The sequence below is a fragment of the Tamandua tetradactyla genome, chromosome 2, assembly GCF_023851605.1.
Source record: "Tamandua tetradactyla isolate mTamTet1 chromosome 2, mTamTet1.pri, whole genome shotgun sequence".
Classification (NCBI taxonomy): domain Eukaryota; kingdom Metazoa; phylum Chordata; class Mammalia; order Pilosa; family Myrmecophagidae; genus Tamandua; species Tamandua tetradactyla.
This window is the reverse complement of record NC_135328.1, coordinates 199,032,109-199,051,717: the sequence shown is the minus strand read 5'-3', so window position 1 is coordinate 199,051,717 and position 19,609 is coordinate 199,032,109. Positions and strand designations below refer to the sequence as shown.

The following is a 19,609-nucleotide window of genomic DNA, read 5'->3' as shown; positions in this document are numbered from 1 at the left end:
AACATACCGTATTTATTTACTCATTTATTTATCCATTTACTGCTGATAACCACTTGGGTTGTTTTCATTGTTTGGTCATTACAAATAAGGCTGTTATGAATATTGTTGTGCATATCTGTTGGAATACATTTGAACATAGCATGCTTGCCTTTCTACCTAGAATGAAGAATATGCATATGTTTAACTTCTCTTGATACTATCAAATGGTTTTTAAAGTGGTTGTACTATTTTACACTCCCACCAGCAGTGAATAAGAATTCCAATTGCTTTATATCTTCACCAAAACTTGGTAGGGTCAGTCTTTTTAATTTTAACCATTCTGGTAGGTTAGCGATGAGATCTCATGGGGAAATTTGCATTTCCTTGATGATTGAGTTGGTCAAGTTTTCATAAGTTAATGGCCATATGAATTTCCTCTTTCAATAATGTGCCTGTTCAAACATCTTGCCTATTTTTCTCTTGGATCTTGCCCATTTTTCTCTTGGATCGCCTGACTTTTTCTTATTGATTTGTGGGGTACTTCATATTTTCTGAAAATGAGCCCTTTTCACTTAAATGTGTTGGAATATATTCTCCTTTGTGGCTCGCCTTTTAATTTTAGCAGTACATTTCCCACCCTTCTCCATCTTTGTCAGTATCAAAATGCAATTAAAAAAAAGGAAAAAGAAAAGTTTGCCAAGAAAGCAAAAACCGACTCTTTTTTCTTTTTTAGTTAATAGACTAAATTAGAGCAGTTTTAGATTTACAGAAAATTGAACAGCTAGTACAGAGAATTTCTATATGCCCTGTCCATCATGCATGTTCCCTTAATATCTTGCATTATTGTGGTAAATTTGTTACGATTGATGAACCAATATTGGTAGATTGTTATTAACTAAAGTCCATTGTTTACATTAGGTTTCACTCTTTACATTGTACAGTACTACCAGTTTTGACAAATGGTTATTGTCACATATCCACCATTACAGTATCATACGATATAGTTCATCTGCCCTAAAAATCCCTTGTGCTCCACATATTCATCCCCCCACCCCACAACCCCCAGTAACCACTTATCTGTTGTCACCAAAGTTTTGCCTTTTCCAGAATGTCATGTAATTGGAATCACACTGTTTGTAGCCTTTCATAGTGGCTTCTTTCACTAAGCAATATGCATTTAAGTTTCCTCAATGTCTTTTTGTGACTTGATAGCTCATTTGCTTTTATTGCCAAAAATACTCCACTGTATAGGATGTACCACAATTTGTTTATCCATTCCGCTTTTTTTTGGGGGGGGTGTTACAATTCCACAATTTTAGGTTTTTATTTCTAGCTGCTCTAAGATACTGAAAGTTAACAGAAATATCGGCGTAATGATTCAGCACGCATATTCATTTGTTAAACCCAACCTTCTCTGTACAACTCCACCCTCATCTTTGCATCTTTGATTTTTCTCCCAATCTAAAGGGGTGTTTGGGCTATGCCCATTCTAACTTTTTCATGTTGTAAGGGACGGTTGATAATATGGGATAGTTGATTTTCTGGAAAGGCTGGCCTCTCTGCATTTCAGGACTTATCTGGTTATAGGTTTTGGAAAGTTACCCTAGTCCATTCCGCTTTCAAAGGACGTCTTGGTTACTTCCAGTTTGGGGCAATTATGAATAAAGCTGCTATAGACCTTGTCATGAGGTTTTTGCATGGACATGCATTTTCAATTTGAGTAAGTACCAAGAGGAATGATTGTTGGGTCATATGACAAGACTATGTTTAGCTTTATAAGAAACTGCCAAATTGTCTTTCAAAGTGATTGTGCCATTTTGCTTTCCCACCAGCAAAAATGAGAGTTCCTGTTGCTCCACATCTTCATCAACATTTGGTGTTACCAGTTTTGTTTTGTTTTTAACCATTCTAATAGGTGCTTAGTGGTATCTCATTGTTGTTTGAATTCCTGAAGGACATATGCTGAGCATCTTTTCATATGCTTATTTACCATTAGTTTACTTTGATGAGATGTTTGTTCAGGTTTTTTGCCCATTTTTAAATTGGGCTGTTGGTTTCTTATTATTCAATTTTCATATATGGATAAGAATCCTTTATCAAATATGTGTTTCTCAAATATTTTCTCCCTGCCTGTTACTTGTCTTTTCATTCTTTTAATAGTGTCCTCCACAGAGCAGTTTTTCATTTTAATGAAGCCCAGCTTAACAAGTTTTTCTTTCATGGATTGTGCTTTGGTTTTATATAAAAATTCATTGCCAAACCGAAAATCACCTAGATTTTCTCCTATGTAATCTTGGTAGAAATTTTATAGTTTTGCATTTTACATTTAGGTCTATGATTCTTTTTTTTCTCTCTCTCTTTACTTTAAAAAATTTTATCACCACATTTTTTTCTTTTTTGTGAAAAATAAATGCAAAAAAGCAATAAATTTCAAAGCACATTGCAATGATTAGTTGTAGAACAGATTTCAGAATTTGGTATGGGTTACAATTCCACAATTTTAGGTTTTTACTTCTAGTTACTCTAAGATCCTGGAGACAACAAGAAATATCAGTATAATGATTCGGCAATCATACGCATTTGTTAAACCCGACCTTCTCTGTATAATCCGCCAGCACTTTTGATCTTTCTCCCACTCTTTAGGGGTATTCGGGCTACGCCCATTCTAACTTTTTCATGTTGGAAGGGGTCTATGATTCATTTTGAGTTAATTTTTTGTGAAAGATGAAAGAAAGGTCAGTGTCTATACTTTTTTTTTTTTGCACGTGACTGTCCAGTTATTTCAGCACCATTTGTTGAAAATATTATCTTTATCATTGAGTTGTCTATCCTCTTTTGTCAAAGCTCTGTTGACTGCATTTGTGTGGGTCTATTTCTGGGCTCTCTGTTCAATTACATTGACCTATTTGTTCTTTCTTCAATCCCACACTGTCTTGATTACTGCAGCTTTATTATGGCGCGTGTTGAAGTCAGGTAGCATCAGTCTTCTGATTCGTTAGGTTTTTAAAATTTGGATTTCATAATTTCAATGCATCTCACACGCACATTGCTAATTTCTTCTTATAATTCTTGTCAGGTAGATGGTGGCATATGGTTTACCCTGTTTACAGAGGCGTAAAGAGCCTAAGTAACTGGCTCGTCCAGCAGGTAGCAGAGTCCTGGTTTTCCAGGGACTGGATGCACCATACTGCACTTTCACCACCTGCTCCCTGAGGCAGGAACCTTTGACTGCTGTCTGCAAGGGTAATAACTACTCCTCACTACCCCTTTGTGCTGGTTTGAAAGGAAGTATGCCCCCTAAGAAAAGCCATGTTTTAATATAAATCTCATTTCTTAAAGGTAAAATAATCCCTATTCAATGCTGTATATTTGAAACTGCAATGAGATCATCTCCCTGGTTGATGTGATTTAGTTAAGAATGGTTGTTAAACTGGATTAGGGGATGACATGTCTCCACCCATTTGAGTGGGTCTTGATTAGTTTCTGAAGTCCTATAAAAGAGGAAATATTTTGGAGAATGAGAGATTCAGAGAGATTCAGAGAGAGCAGAGAATGCTGCAGCACCAAAAAGCAGAGAGTCCATTGGAGATGAAGAAGGAAAACGCCTCCCGGGGAGCTTCATGAAACCAGAAGCCAGGAGAGTAAGCTAGTACGTGATGCCGTATTCACCATGTGCCCTTCCAGCCGAGAGAGAGAAGCCCTGACTGTGTTTGCCATGTGCCTTCTCACTTGAGAGAGAAACCCTAAACTTCATCGGCCTTCTTGAACCAAGGTGTCTTTCCCTGGATGCCTTTGATTGGACATTTCTGTAGACTTGTTTTAATTGGGACGTTTTCTTGGCCTTAGAACTGTAAACTAGCAACTCATTAAATCACCCCTTTTAAAAGCCATTCCATTTCTGGTATATTGCATTCCAGCAGCTAGCAAACTAGAACACCCTTAAAACACTGGAATTCTGATTATTTCGTTTGTCCTTTGTGAGTCTGATTAGCAGAAATCATTCCCCCTATTTTCTTTTTTTAAAATTTATTTATTAATTTAAAAAATAAAGAAACAAAATAAAACAACACACATAATCAGTAATTCACAATATCATCACTTAGTTGCATATTCATCATTTCTTAGAACATTTGCATTAATTCAGAAAAAGAAATAAAAAGACAATAGAAAAAGAAATAAAATGAACACAGCAAAGAAAAAGAAAACATTATACCTACCATACCCCTTACCCCTTGCTTTCATTGATCACTAGCATTTAAACTAAATTTATTTTAGCATTTGTTCCCCCTATTTATTTTTATTTCATATGTTCTACTCCTTTGTTGACAAGGTAGATAAAAGGAGCATCAGACACAAGGTTTTCACAATCACACAGTCACATTGTGACAGCTGTATCATTATTCAATCATCCTCAAGAAACATGGCTACTGGAACACAGCTCTACATTTTCAGGCAATTCCCTCCAGCCTCTCCCTTACACCTTGAATAACAAGATGATATCTACTTGATGCATAAGAATAACCTCCAGGATAACCTCTCGACTCTGTTTGGAATCTCTCAGCCATTGACACTTAGTCTCATTTCCCTCTTCCCCCTTTTGGTCGAGAAGGTTTTCTCAATCCCTTGATGCTAAGTCTCAGCTCATTCTAGGGTTTTTCTCAATTCCTTGATGCTGAGTCTCCGTTCATTCCAAGATCTCTGTCCCACGTTGCCAGGAAGGTCCACACCCCTGGGAGTCATGTCCCATGTAGAGATCCCCCTATTTTCAACTGATACTGGGAAACCTGGCACCATTGAGAGCCGGGACTTACAGAACTGAATTTAGACCCTAGCCTCTGAGTTCTGCCCTAAACTAACACTTTGAAAGGTTTTATGGCAGAGACTCCTGGTTGGAATCTCTTTTCCCTTGCTTCCTCTTGCCTTGTAGACTGGAAATGCTAAATAATCACTTTCCAGACTTGCTTAAACTTACCTCATAGGTAGAGGTTGTTATAAGACATAGTTCTGACCAGTGGGACATAGGCAGAAATCTGTTGGGGCCATCTAAAAAAGTTTTGCTTTCTTGACAAAAGACAATTGATCATCACTCACTTTCCCCCATTCTTCTTGTCTTGAAGTAGGTTTAATGCTTGGTGTCTGGCTGTGAACTTACAAAATAGGCTCTGCTGACATTAGAAGGGCACTGAAGACCAAAAAATTAAGCAAGCAAGCCACTCTATACAGCAAAATAGTAATGGTTTATGAGGGTATTTACCAACTGGGGAAGCTAGACCCTGACGGCTGCAGGACATTCAGGGTAGCACTCCGCACTGCCCAGAGGGTTGCAGGGGCTTATATAGGGCAGGGCAAGGAAGGCATAGAACCAGATTGGGATTTGCAGGTTGTCTTTTTGAAGTTACTGATATTTAACAGGAGTGGTCCTAGTACAGACAGTATCATGCTTAAGAATGTGCATGTCTGCTTTAAGGTGCACTTCCACTGGGGGTGGGGGCTGGGGGGCTGGGTAAGGGGGGCTTTTAGCCTTATCTAGGAGTTTATGGCTTCTGTGGCTTATGGCCTCACACTTGGTGTTGCACTGGCCATTTTATAGCTGCGGTGAAAAATGAAGGATGCTGGAGCAGAAAAAAAAAAGTTGAACAGCTGAATTAATTTAATATTAACTGCCCACCTCAGGACTTGTCATGTGAGAAAACTCAATCTCATGTATTTAAGCCGCTACCAGTCAGGTTACGTATTACTTCTAACTGAAAAGTATCAACTAATCTGCTAGCTATTCCAGTGGGGCCATCATTGTGTAGAGATACTGGGAATTCCTCTTTTGGAAATACTATACGATTCCTTGATGGATTGTTGACATCTCTTGAACAAGAGATGCCTTTTGGCTTCATTGGAAGGAAATGGAGACATTTAGTTTAGGAAAGAGAAGACTCAATGGGGACATGTGAGCTGCATTCACTATCTGCAGTTAACCAAATATCATCTCATTGAATACACATATCTATGTTGCCACAGAGAACAGAGTTGGGACAAATAAATGGATATAAGAACTTTATTAAAAGGAAGAACTGTCTAATCATCAGATTAGTTTGCACAATGAAATGTTGCCCTGTGAGAAAGAGAATTTGCTTTCTTTGGCAGCACTGAACAGAGAACTTAAGGTGCAGAGAAAGGAGGAAAATTAGGATCCACTCATCTTTAAAATTCACATCCAAGTTTGGAGAGTAAAATTGGCTAATTACTTAGTCTAGCTAAATAGGGCTTTAGAGGACGACCAGGAGATCAGTAAAAGAAATGGAGTAAGAGAATGATTCCAGGTGGAGGGGCTGGCTCAAACACAGGTACAGTGGTGAGAAAGCACAGAGGAGGTTTGGAGACTCTCAGTGGACCAGTTGGACTGGAGTAGACCATTTGGGCTGTTGGCGATTTGTGATTTGGGGCAAGTCACTGAACGTAAGCCAAACCAACTGTTTTCCTTGATAAAATGAAGGAACTAACTGAAATCAGTAGGGCTCAGCCCTTTCTCATGGTGACCTAAATTGTACTCCTAGAAGGCTTTGCAACCAGAAGTCCTAAAGGATTTACCTATTCTTTTTTTTAAAGACAATGAATTATTGTACAATAATAATTACCGCAGTACAGAAATAGAAATTTAGCCTTTTTAAAATACCAATTTACCTCTTTTTTGAGGTGAAATTCATATGATATAAAATGAACCATTTTAGAGTGCACAATTCAGCGATATTTAGTACACTCGCAGCATGGTGAAATTTAACACTTCTGTCTCGTTCCAAAACATTCATCACTCAAAATAAAAACCCATATCCATTAAGAAGTCAGACCCCATTCATCCCTCCCCTAGCACTTGACAACCACCCATTTGCTTTTGGTCTCTTTGGACTTACTTATTCTAGATATTTTATATAAATGGAATCATGTATTTGTGTGGCCTTTTTTGTCTAGCTTCTTTCATTTAGCATAGGTTCATCTACTTTCTAAAGGTTTCATCTACTTTGTAGTATGTACTGGTGCTTTTATTTCTTTTTGTGGCTGGATGATATTCCATTGTTTGGATATACCGCATTGTGTTTTTCCATTCATCCACTGATGGGCGTTTGGGTTGTTTCCATACTTTGGCTGTTGTGCACTGTGCTGCTCTGAACATTTGTGTACACGTATTTGTTTGAACACCTGTCTTCAGTTCTTTGGGGTATATACCTAGGAGTGGAATTGCTGGATCATATAGTGATTCCATGTTTCACTTTTTGAGGAATGGCTCAACATTTTCCACAACTGCTACACCATATTACATTCCCTCCAACAATGCACGTGGGCTCCAATTTCTCCACATCCTCACTAACGCTTATTTTTAATTATTTTATTACAACCATAAACCTTTAAATTTTAGGCAGACCTGGTACCATTTCAAACATTCAGAAAGTACAGGTACTATAATTACCAAGATAAAAGTGATGTTTAATATTTTGCTACATTTACATCTAATCTCTCTTTTTTTGAAGCTGTATCCCCATCCCCTATCCCTTTCTTTTTCTCAGAAGTAACCACTCTCCCCAAATCGCAGCATGTCTTTCCATTTAAGTTTTGTATCTTTACTTCATAGATAAGTATCTATAAACATATGGTATTGTTTTGGGGTTAAATTTTACATAAATATCATACCAAATGTATTATTTTCAATTTCCTTTTATATTCGTCATATTTTTAAAACATTTATCTGTTAATAGCATGTAAATCCTTTCATCATTGTATTATATACTTCACTGAATGAATAAATCATAATTCATTCATCCATTACACTACAGAATGACAGGCTTTTTTTTTCTTCACTTTTTTTGCTATTAAAGCAGGATTAGAATGAGTATCCTTGCCCATATCTCATTGCGTAAATATGCAAGAATTTCTCTAAGGTATTAGAAGTAGAATTGCTAGGTTATAAAATACGTGCACCTTCAATTTTAGGCTGTTTTATGCCCCATTTTGTCCCTGAGTCTGATCAGGAGATGAAAATGGTATTAGTGATTACTTCTGCAGAGATGTGATCATGTGGGGTATTATCTGATGCTCTTGGTGGAGGCTGAGGGGAGAAAGGGAGTTGCATTCATTGCCACAAACCTTATTTGAACAATCTTTGTTTCCAAAAACCAAATCGGAGAACATTATAGCTGGTTACTTAATTAAATATCTACCCAATACAATAATTGTCTCTAGGTATCCTGGACAAATCATTTTACTGCCTGTACTTTAAAAATATATATTTTTATTTAGATACCTTCATGCACATACAGTCCATTCAAAGTATACAATAAATGGCTCATAATAGCATCACATAGTTGTGTATTCATTACCATGATCATTTTTAGAACATCTGCATCACTCCAGGAAAAGAAATAAAAAAAGGAAAAAAAATCATACATTCCATACCCCTTACCCCTCTCGCCCTCTCATTGACCACTGGGATTGCAATCTACACCTCTTTTTTTTTTTTTAACCTTATCCCCTCATTATTTATTTATTTATTTTCCTTATTTTTAAAATATATTTTTATAGACAAATCTTCACACACATACATTCCATACATGATGTATATAATCAATGGCTCACAGTCTTGTCACATGATTGTGTATCCATCACCATGATCATCTTCTAGAATATTTGCATTACTCCAGAAAAAGGAATAAAAAAGAAAAACTCACACAAACCATACCCCTTATCCCTCCCTCTCATTGACTACTAGTATTTCCATCTACCTAATTTATTTTACCCCTTACCCCACTATTATTTATTTATTTTTTATCCATATTTCCTTACTCATCTGTCCATACCCTGGATAAAAGAAGCATCAGACACAAGGTTTTCACAATCATACAGTCACATTGTAAAAATTATATCTTTATACAATCATCTTCAAGAATGAAGACTGCTAGAACACAGCTCAATAGTTTCAGGTACTTCCCTCCAGCCACTCCAATACACCATAAACTTAAAAGGGATTTCTATATAATGCATAAGAATAACCTCCAAGTTAACCTCTTGACTTTGTTTGAAATTTCTCAGCCACTGAAACTTTATTTTGTCTTATTTCTCTCTTCCCCCTTTTGGTCAAGAAGGCCTTCTCAATTTCCTTGATGCTGGGTCCCAACTCATTCCGGAATCCTGTTCCACGTTGCCAGGGAGATTTACACCCCTGGGAGTTATGTACCATGTAGGGGGGAGGGTAGTGAGTTCACCTGCTGAGTTGCCTTAAAGAGGCCACATCTGAGCAACAAAAGAGGTTCTCTGGGGGTGACTCTTAGGCATAATTATGAGTAGGCTTAGCTTCTCCTTTGCAGCAATAAGTTCCATAGGGTCAAAACCGAAGATCAAGTGAGCTCAGCCTATTGAATTTATTGTCCCCACTGCTTGCAAGAATATCAGGAATTCCCCAGATGGGGAAGCTGAATGTTTCCTCCTGTCTCCCCAGTCCCACCCCCACTTAAAAAAGGACTTTGCAAATACTTTTTTATTCTCTGCCCAAATTACTCTGGGATATATCTGGGCATCACACCAACCTGTACAAACCAACAAGATCTCACACCCTATTCAAGATTCTGTATAATCATGGTGTTCAAATAAACTGACCGTATGAGTTAAATTAGATAATGCGCTACCAAAAATATGAATTTTGCACCAAATAAATATCTCTTCCTTTAGTCTCACATAAGACGTTGAAGTTTTAAAATATGACCATATCATCCTTTACCCTGTATTCTGATTTACCTTAGTCCTATCTAGATCAGCTTTATTCATATCTATGGTTGAAATCTGATCATTTTTCAATTTTTTTTAACAGTTGCTATATGGGATAATGCTGACTTTCATAGCTTCAGTGCTCTAACTCAAAGTCTCAGGTGTCACATAAATACCCAAAGTTTCAGGGAACAACTAGGTTATATGCAAATACCTCAGCATCTCATAATTTATAAATAAGTTACAACACTTGAAATAACAGTTATAGCTCCTACAATAGGCCTCAACCTGATAAGCCATGCTCTAGACTTCAATTCTCCAAGTTTGTATACTATAGTTAGTCCATATGAGTGAGGCATGATAACATTTGTCTTTTTGTTTCTGCCATTTCATTCAATATACTGTCTTTAAGTTCCATGCACCTAGTTGCATGCCTCAGAACTCCATTTCTTCTTGCAGCCACCTCCATCCATTGTGAATCAGGAATACCGCCGCCATAAACACCAGCGTGCAAAGGTCCATTCCTGTCCCCACCCTCAGTTCCTCAAGCTATATACCTAGCTTGAGGATCATATGACAACTTCTCCTCTAGCTTCCTGTAGAAACACCAGGCTGCCCTTTGGAGGGGCTACACCTCTCACCTTCTCTACCAACAGTGAATAGATACATCTCTTTCTCCACATTTTCTGGAGCACTTGTTTCTCTCTGTTAATTTTTAAACAGTTTTGTTCACACATCATACAATGAAACCTAAGTAAATACCCATGCCTTCCCCACCATAATCTATATGAAGACATTTCCTTCTTTTCTGCAAAGAATTCATATTCTCTCCTCCATATCCCCTACTTGTTGACATTTAGTTTTGGCTTAATGTCTTTGTTTCATTCAGTGGAAGCATATTATATGTTACTGTTGACTATAGGCCCTAGCTTGCATCCATTGTACTTTTTTCCTGCATACCATTCCATTTTCAACACCTTGCAATGCTGACATTTTGTTCTTCCTCATGTAAAACATTTTTGTATTTGTACATTTAATCACAATTATTGCCCACTCTAGGCACTCCTAAGTTATACTGTCTCAGTCTTTCTCCTCTATCAGAACGTTCTCTCTTAAATTGATGAAAGGGAGGGAATATGTGAGCATCTGGTAGAAAATAATTAACAAATAGTACCCACAGCTATCATTTTCTTCACCCTGTCATCTGCCCTCTACCAACAAAGATTAAATCAGACAACACATATTTTCTGAGGGTCTGCTATGTGCTCCAGAGTAACAGAAACATCACCTACCCCTCTGTCAGTTTTCTGAGGTCCTTGGTGACATTGCCAGCAAATCCAATAAGTTCTGGGTATGAATAATCTGGGTTTTAACCTAAACTGCACCACTTCCTAGCTATGTGATTGTCGAGATTTGCTTAATTCACTGGTAATGATAAGTGTTCAATAAATGTTAGCTATCATTCCATTCAATTCACCCAGTGACCCTAACCAGGGTGCCAGCCTGAACCTGAGGAGCTACGACTAGATGGTCTTGAAGCTCTCATTTAGTCCCAGAGAAATCCAGAGGTCAGGAGGAATGATTCACAACATTTTTAGGATAAAGCCATGTCACAAAGCTGAATTCACAAGAGGAGGTTTTTACTCCTTCACCCTGGGAGAAGTCACCTTTTGGAAGCTCACAGACCAACTCACATTCATGATATGGGCAAAAAATAAAAAAATAAACTCATAGAGAGATAAACACAAATGCTAGATATGTACACTAGTTCTTACTGAGAGTGGGTACTATCTTGATCTCACAGGAGGGACAGGTAGTTTTCAAAGGTCCAGACTCTGGCGTCACGCAGATATGGGTTTGAATCCCAACGTGGTTCCTTATGAGCTATGTGACCATCGAAAGAACTGTGCCCAGCACAATGCCTGATGCATAGCAAATGCTCAGTAGGATATTTTTATTATCTGACAAATGGCACCCCACCGGTGAGTAGTAGCAAGTTATCCTTCTAAGAGGGTGTTGGCAGTGTCTTCCTTTTCTGATTTGGGACTCCTCATGGGTGGGACTGGTGTCTGCCTCCCTCATCACCCTGGGAAATTCTCTAGATAGGAAGGTGTCTCCACGGGACTTGAGACTTCACAACGATGGAACTGCCTCTCAGAGAGCGTGACCAGCAGTACCTCCGCCAGTCTCAGATAGACCTTGTGGGTCACCAGCGTGTGTGTGTCTGGTTTGCCTCTAGGCCACTCAGTGTAGGATTCCCTCCTAGCCTTTCTGTAGAGGCCTGGGAGGCAAGGCTGAAGAATGTGCTGCTTCAGCAGGTCCCCAGAGCGGGAAGGAGCAGGCTGAGAATCGGCCCTGGGACCCCAGACAGAGGGGTTCTGCAATTCAGGGGCTCCGAGGAAGTCTAAGAACGTTCTCAGGGGTCAGTGTGAGGCTCTGGCGGCCCTGGACGAGTGGTTCCCAGAAAGGAGCATTTTACCGGAAGGTGGGGTGGGAGGTGCGTCGGGGTAACTAATGGCAACTGGGCGGGGTGAGCCCCTTCTGCGGAGCTCCTCGACGGAGGAAAAACTACGAGTCCCAGCACGCCCCGGGACCCAGCTCGGCTTCCCCGCCTGCTCACTGGCTGTCGGGCCGGGGAGCGGCGAAGCGGATTGGCGGCGGCGTGCGGGGCTCCCCCACTAGCAGGTTGGTAGGCGCCGCCGGCAGGCGGACGTTGGCGGGCGCGGGAGGGGGCCTCGCCATTCTGGAAACGGTCGGGCGCCGTCTCCGTAGCGCAGCCGCCGGCCGCCGAGCGCAGGGCCGGGGCGGAGACTGCGTGGCGCAGGCGCCGTGCCGGGCTTCGCTGGGTCCCCAGACAGCTGGAGGAGATAAACAGAGAAGGAGGAGGGAGGGGGGTGCGTGTGTGAGAGCGCGCGAGGGAGTGTGAGTGTGTGTGAGCGCGGGTGTGAGGCGGTGCGCAGGGGCGGGCGGAGGCGCTGTCCGGCCCCGGCCAGGCGCCCGGCGGGGAGCATGGGAAGGGGCTAGAGCTGCCCGGACCCCCAGCCCCCTCCCCGGGATCCGCGCCCGCCCTCCCGGGAGAGGGGCCGGGCCCCCCGGGCGGACATGGGCTCCTGAAGTTACGCCGCTGCTGGTCTAGGGAAGAGGCCTGACAGGTACGGGTCGCGGCCGCCCCCTGCCCGCCGTGGGCGCCGAGGCGGGGACCGGCTCCCGCAGCCCCGGCACATGGGCGGTCCGCTTCGGGCGGGCCCCAGCCCTGCCGGCCTGGGGGCCTGTACCCGCCCGCCTCGGGGCCACGGGCTATCCCGGGAGAGGGCAGGCCTGGTTGGAGTGGGGACCCCAGTGGGCCGGGGGCGGGACGCGGCCGGAGGGCTGGTCGGGATGTGGGTGAACGGCTCTGGGAGTCCGAGGAGGCTCTGCCGTGGGCGAGGTGGAAGTCGTCCCATCACGGGACTTTTTTTCTGCGGAGTTTTGGTTTGACATCTGATCTGGCACCGGGTTCAGGAAGAAGAGGGCAGGTGGAAGTGCCGAGAGGGCAACAGTGGCTTGACCTGCATTCTCAGTTTCCTTTCTATGTGTCTGTGTGCCTGTGTCCAGGATTCTGGCAGCTGCAGATGCCTTCAGTGGCCCATCCTGGCACCAGACTGAACTCTGCCAAGGTGTTTTCCACCCGGCGACTGTAGCGCCTGTATAAAGGGCCTCTATTTGGGAATGGGATTTTCAGGACCCACTTCAAAAGGTAAATAGGAAGTGAAGAGATAGAAAGGAAACTGCCAGTCAGTAGGATTCATTTCTTGCTACTAAAAGCTACAGTGGAATACCCCCTTGCCAGCTCGGTTGAGTTTGCTTGGTGCCCTCTGGCTCTCCTCTGCCGGTGTACCACCAAGGTCTCTAGAAACGAGGTATAGAGGCTTAAGACCAATTTCTAACAGCCTAATTTGACTGTTTTTCCAAAGTTCCAAAATTCTGTGACTTTTTTTTTTTTTTTTAACCTCTTGGGATAGTTGGAGGTCAACTCGAAAGTTTTCCTCAAGTGTGTGAGGTTAGAAGCCTGGTAGGGTGGCTGTAGCTGCCCATTCTTTCCAAGGATGGGGTGAATGATCCGGATAAAGTGGTAGTTAAATGTTCCCTTTAACAAAGACTGAAGCAGTGTCCTGATTCAAAAGTGTTATGAAATCCCCATCTAGGAAACAGGTATGTCCAGTAACAGGCCCTAGGCTTTTCTGTACCTTAAAATCCTTTTTAAGTGGCCAGTCTCTGCTCACTAAGGTGAAGGAACTAATGAGGCTATTTCCGGATTGAGTTCTGGCTTATTCTTCCTTGTAATTCTTGTATTTTTAAAGGGATTGCACTGAATCTTTGCTGTTGAGTATATAACTGGATCCTCTTTAACAGATCAAAGAGAAATTAGTGAGACTTCTTTGGGCTGAGCCTGAGGCTAACAGTGGATTTCTTCAGTGTAGGTTGCTGTATTTCATTGGTAGGTGGAAAACACCCTTTTCCAACATAGGTTGAGATCATACAGTTTTAATTCTAGGGTCCTGCTTTCCTTTCGTCTTGTGATCTATTTGGGGGCACTTATGTTCAAGTCAAATCTCAGTTTTTAGAAGCTATGCTTTTGAGTCAACTTTGCAGAATAATTGACCAACAATCCATAGTTCTGCCTGGAACGTCTTGCCTTTGGATCACTGAGGGAAAGAGAATATGTGTAATGATTATGATGATGGTGTTAACATTGATGATTTGCCAGTTTTGAATTTTAGAGATATCCCACAATTGGCAATTTTTCTAAGTGGTAGAAACTCAATATTGACTCATTGCATGTCCTATGTATGGTGTTTTCACAAACCTGGTCCTCAGGATCTGAAAGACTACACTGAAGATCTTGAGGCCCACTGCAAAACATCTGAGAATCTATCTTTAGGGGCCAACTGCTGAGGAAGATCCAGAACTTTGGCTTGTTCTTTAATTATTTTTGTTTTTATTCTCTCCTTTTAAATTAGGGAATATAGTCCGCATGTGCAATCACTGGGTCTCAGAAAGGGACTCATTGACAATATGTGATATGGCGATACTTGACTTTTCTCTTGGTTCACACTGGTTTAATGATTTCTCCTGTTTCTGTTTTCCTTTCATCCTCACCTTCCCAGGTCCTCTACTACATCTTTGGGCTACCATTGCAAATTGTTGGAACCTTAGGCAGTACTTTCTTATTAGCTATCATCTCTTCAAAAACCCTTTCCCTGGTAGTGCCATGAGAACCCAGTTACATGGTGTACGTAATTCTAGCTAATATGCTTTAAGAGATATTAGCAACTGGGATAAATCCTAAAGGTGACTGGTATTTATTGAGGGTACTATGCTAGATAGTGTTCTTACTTTATCTAATTTAGCCCTTGTGACTTCCCTGTGAGGTGAAAATTATTATCTCTATTATATAGATAAAAATACAAGTTCAGAAAGGTTAAGTAACTTCCCTAAGGTCATACAGCTAATACCTGCAAGGATGAGAATTCAATCCCAGGTCTGTCTATGCTGTGATACTAAACTGCCTCTGGGATTGTGACACATAAGGAAGAGTTGAAAGGACCAAACCTCAGTGCCTAGGGAACATGATACCTGCCTTTAAATACTTGAAGAATTGTCATGTGGAAAGGAAACAACTTTCTCTGTGATTCTGGAAGGCAGCACTAGGATCAAAGGAAGGAAATTCCAAGAGGGTAGATTTTGGCTTGATGGGAAGTATTTAGCTTTTCAGAAACAAAATGGGCTGCATATGAGAGAGTGAGTTGCTCATCATTGGAGGTATTCAAGCAGAAGCTTTGAAACTTCTTGTCAAGGATATGGTAGAAGAGTTCATGCTTATGTAGATAATTGAACTTAATGATCTTTTAGTTTTTTAAAAACTCTCTGATTCTGTGAAAATAATATCAAACTCCCTGTCATTTTTTCATCTATAAAACACTAGCATATATTCAAAAGTGCTATGTGTTAGGCACCTGCTAGATACCTTTCCTACGATATCTCGTTTAATCCTCAGAAATTCCCTATAAGGTAGATACTATATCATTATTCCCATTTTACAAATGAGAAAACAGAGGCTCAGAAAATTAAGAAATGTGCTGGAGATTACATAGTTAGCAGTGGTAAGGCTAATAATGAAATCCAGGTCTTCTGATATAGTAGCCCATGTCTGCCCCTTCTTAGCTGTGTGACCTATGGTAAGTCATGGGCTGCAGTTTCCTCATTTGTAAAATGAAGCATAAGATAGGTACTGTCTTAAGGTACCTATCTTACTGAGGATTAATGAGGACTAGATGATGTCATGTGTGCTTTTCACTAGGCCTCAGTGATTGCCCACCTACCACCCCCACCCTGAGAGCCAAGGTTTGGGGATAAAGGGGTATCACTTTATCTTCCACAGGGTGAATTCAGGCCTGAGAGTTCCGGGTTCATTCTTTTTGCTGTTAGTAATAGCTGCCAACTCCTCGAAGGGCTTTGTGGCATCAGTGACTAATACCTTAAAAACTTATGGCCTATATAAGGGAGGATGCAACCAACAGGTTGGAATATAGGAGACGACGTCGAAGGCCCTGTGCAAGGGAAATTCTTACCCACTACTTGTAAAGTCAGATTCAGGAGCCGCCGTTCACATTTTTATTTTAAATGTCTTTTTTAGGATGAACAAGGTCACAACTGCTAGAGCGGTGACAGAGCTGGATGCCAAGAATAATGACCCTTAATCCTCCCTCTAGCCATCTGGGAAGGTATTAACCCTCTTTCCTTGGGGATCAGGGGTGAGTTAGGGGAAAAGAGCAGATTGGACCTTGCCCAGGAAACTATGTAGGGGCTCTCCAGGGGCAGTGTTAAGATCGGGTTATTGGTAAAATTTTGCCTTTCTTCATTACCCTCAGATACCATTTTCATAAAGCATTAAACTGCTAATCTTTGAATCTTTTAGGAGGCCTTTCTAAGAATGGGAGCAAGTCATTTCTGGTCAGGGAGCTTGTCAGTTGTGGCCTGAGTGTTTGGTGCCATGGTTTACCTGATTCCCTCGTGAGTCAGATACCTGTTTAACACAGCTGCAGTTGAGTTAGAAAGGAAGCATTTCCAAATTGATTGGCTTAGTTTTCCTTTGCCTTTTTATCAGGAACAGGTTTAGAGAATCCTCTGTGAGCAGTAGTTTGAATTGCAGCAGGATTCAGAAAGACATTAAGTTAAAGGCAAAATCCAAGGCAGTGGATGCTCTTGAATACAGTGACAGAGGACAGCATTATCAAAATATATTCCCTTTACTCTCTCTGTTCCCTTTCACAACCTTAAGGTAATTGTGGGCCAAACCAAAGTTCTGAAAGCCTCAAGGACAAATTTTTACAAATTCAAATGGCAATACAGAGTCCCTTTGGGCAGAGGAAACTTCAAGGTGAGTTTTCATCCAGACTCCCCCAGAAAGTGAAGCATTTCTTAGGATGGACTTCCCCAGAGACGTCCCATATGGGATCATTTGAACTGTGAGCCTCAAACGTGACAAAGAACTTCTCCAAAGATGCTTTGCTGATGGGACAGTGCAGCTGTCCTTCCAGTCACGCTTTTTCCAGATGCTGTCCCTGGGCAAACTTAGACCATGGCTCTGAAATGATGCTCTTTAAATTGGTGTTTGAGACCAGCAGAATCAAGCTGATTTTGATTCCTTAGTTGAACCCTAGGAAAGGATAAGAGACAAAGTTTGTTTTAGGCAAGACTCCTTATTCATGTTCTGATTAAAGATATTAATAGTAGCCATTTTTTAGTGGCCAAAGGCTTTAGTTCTGGAGTCAGACTAGGCTGCCTCTCCATTTAATAACTACTTGACTTTAGGCAAATTATTTTCTCTGTGTCCCAGACCCCTCACCTATAAAATGAGGCTGATATTAGTGCCTGTCATTGTGAGCAGTCCATGAAGATAATACTTGTAAATGCCTGGAGTGTTCATTAAATATTACTATTTACCAGAGTCAGTGCCCAGATTTTACATGTATAGCTCTTCTGTTTTTCATCACTCTGCAAAGTAGTAGTAGGTATTATCATCCTTCTTTTACAGATTGGAAAACTGAGGTTTAGAAATATTAAATCACACAGAAAATAGGTGGGCGGAGCTGGGATTTGAACCTTAGGTCTGTCAAACTCCACAGCCCAACTATTTTCATTTTATTATGCTAGTCCCAATGAACTGTATGCATTGGAAGTGGAACTCCGTCCTCATTTCATTGCATTTTTTTCTTTTCTATAGGATTGCTCAGTAGGAAAGCCACTACAGAGTGAAAGGAAACTTGCATACATCTTTTGCATAATTCAGAATGTTGAAAGGGGTCAATTGTCACCCTGACTGGGGGCACCTCCCTGCAGTGGAAGGTCACAGGTACAGAGGAAGGAGAATATGGATGACTTGGGGTCCAGCTCTACTCCACTGCTAACTAGTGTTGTGTCCTTAGACTCATAGGATATTGGTACTGGAAGGGGATTTGTAGCCCATCAGGAGTCCACCTCTTAGTTTACAGACAGGGAAATAGGTTGAGAGGGCGAAATGGATTGCTCAGGGTCATGCAGGCAATTAGAGGCAGAGCCTGGGCTGGGACACAGGACCCTGGATCCCAGGCCAGTGTTTCTCAGGACCACACAGCATTGTGCTTCCGTTCTCCCTTGTTAAATGAGGTGATAATAGCTTCCTAGCTTCCTCATAGGACTGTTGTGAAGTTCAAATAAAAACCATGAGCAAAAGCTGTTTGGTGTCTATAAAACACTGTACATTTGCAAGGAAGTCATATTATTATTGCATGTTATTAATAGACATGCAACTATTTATTAGCACCTACTAAGTTCACATTATTCCTGAGACCTAGGGAGATTGGTAGGTGAGTCGGATGAGGAGCTCACCCTCAGGAGGCTTTGAGTCTTTTGAGGAAGAGAAGTCACATAAATATTACTCTTCAAAGTAGGAGACAGATAAAGAAAAGGGTGTGAATTCAATTTTTTATAAGTTGTAATTTTGAGGTAGAGAAAGGAAGAAAGAGTTTGCGGACTTTTTTCTTTTCGATTGAGATGAAAGTCACATAGCATAAAATTCATGCTTTTAAAGTGTACAAATTTAGTGCTTTTAATAAATTCACAAAGTTGTGCAACTACCATCACTATTTATATTTCAGAACATTTTCATCACCCCCAAAAGAAACCCCATACCCTTTAGCTATCGTTCTGCAATGATCCTATGCCATCCTCAGCCCCTGGCAACCACTAATCTATTTTCTGTCTCTATAGATTTTGTCTATTCCAGACATTTCATATAAATGGAACCATATATTATGTGGTCTTGTGACTGGTTTCTTTCCCTAACATAATGTTGTTGTTGTTTTTTCCCAGTTGTGAAAAATAGCGTGTATACAAAAGAGCAATGAATTTCAAAGCACACCGCAACAATCAGTTGTAGAATAGATTTCAGAGGGTGTGGGTTACAGTTCCACGATTTCAGGCTTTTCATTCTAGATGGTCCAAAACACTAGAGACTAAGAGAAATATCAATATAATGATTCAGCTATCATACTTATTTGTTAATTCCTATCTTCTCTGTAGCATAATGTTTTAAAGGTTCATCCATATTATGGCATGTATCAGAACTTCATTCCTTTATTTTATTAGAGCCGTTGTAGGTTTACAGAAAAATGCAGAAAAGATAGTGTTCCCATATACCCCACACACACATAGTTTTCCCTATTAACATTTTGCATTAGTGTAGTCTCTATTAAAATCGATGAAGCATTGTTATTATTTTTACATTATTAACTATGAGCTATATTTACATTAGAGTTTACTGTTTGTGTTCTATTCTAGTAACATACATACAACCTAAATTTAA

General features: G+C 40.8%; 1 protein-coding gene across 15 annotated transcripts in view; it reads left to right on the top strand.

Moving 5' to 3' along the window:
- Window positions 1-19,609, top strand: part of WDTC1 (WD and tetratricopeptide repeats 1) — a 123,526-nt gene that overhangs the window by 21,877 nt on the left and 82,040 nt on the right. For 2 of the 15 annotated variants that reach the window (XM_077150677.1, XM_077150675.1), the window contains exons 1-5: window positions 12,528-12,875; window positions 13,318-13,459; window positions 16,400-16,487; window positions 17,045-17,143; window positions 17,990-18,118. The exons of 1 other annotated variant lie outside the window; for it this stretch is intronic. The gene's annotated coding sequence lies outside the window, so the exon portion shown is untranslated. Of the gene's footprint in view, window positions 1-12,526; window positions 12,876-13,317; window positions 13,460-16,399; window positions 16,488-17,044; window positions 17,144-17,989; window positions 18,119-19,609 lie in introns of those variants that run through there. 12 more of the 15 variants (XM_077150680.1, XM_077150676.1, XM_077150682.1 and 9 more) reach the window with 8 other exon arrangements.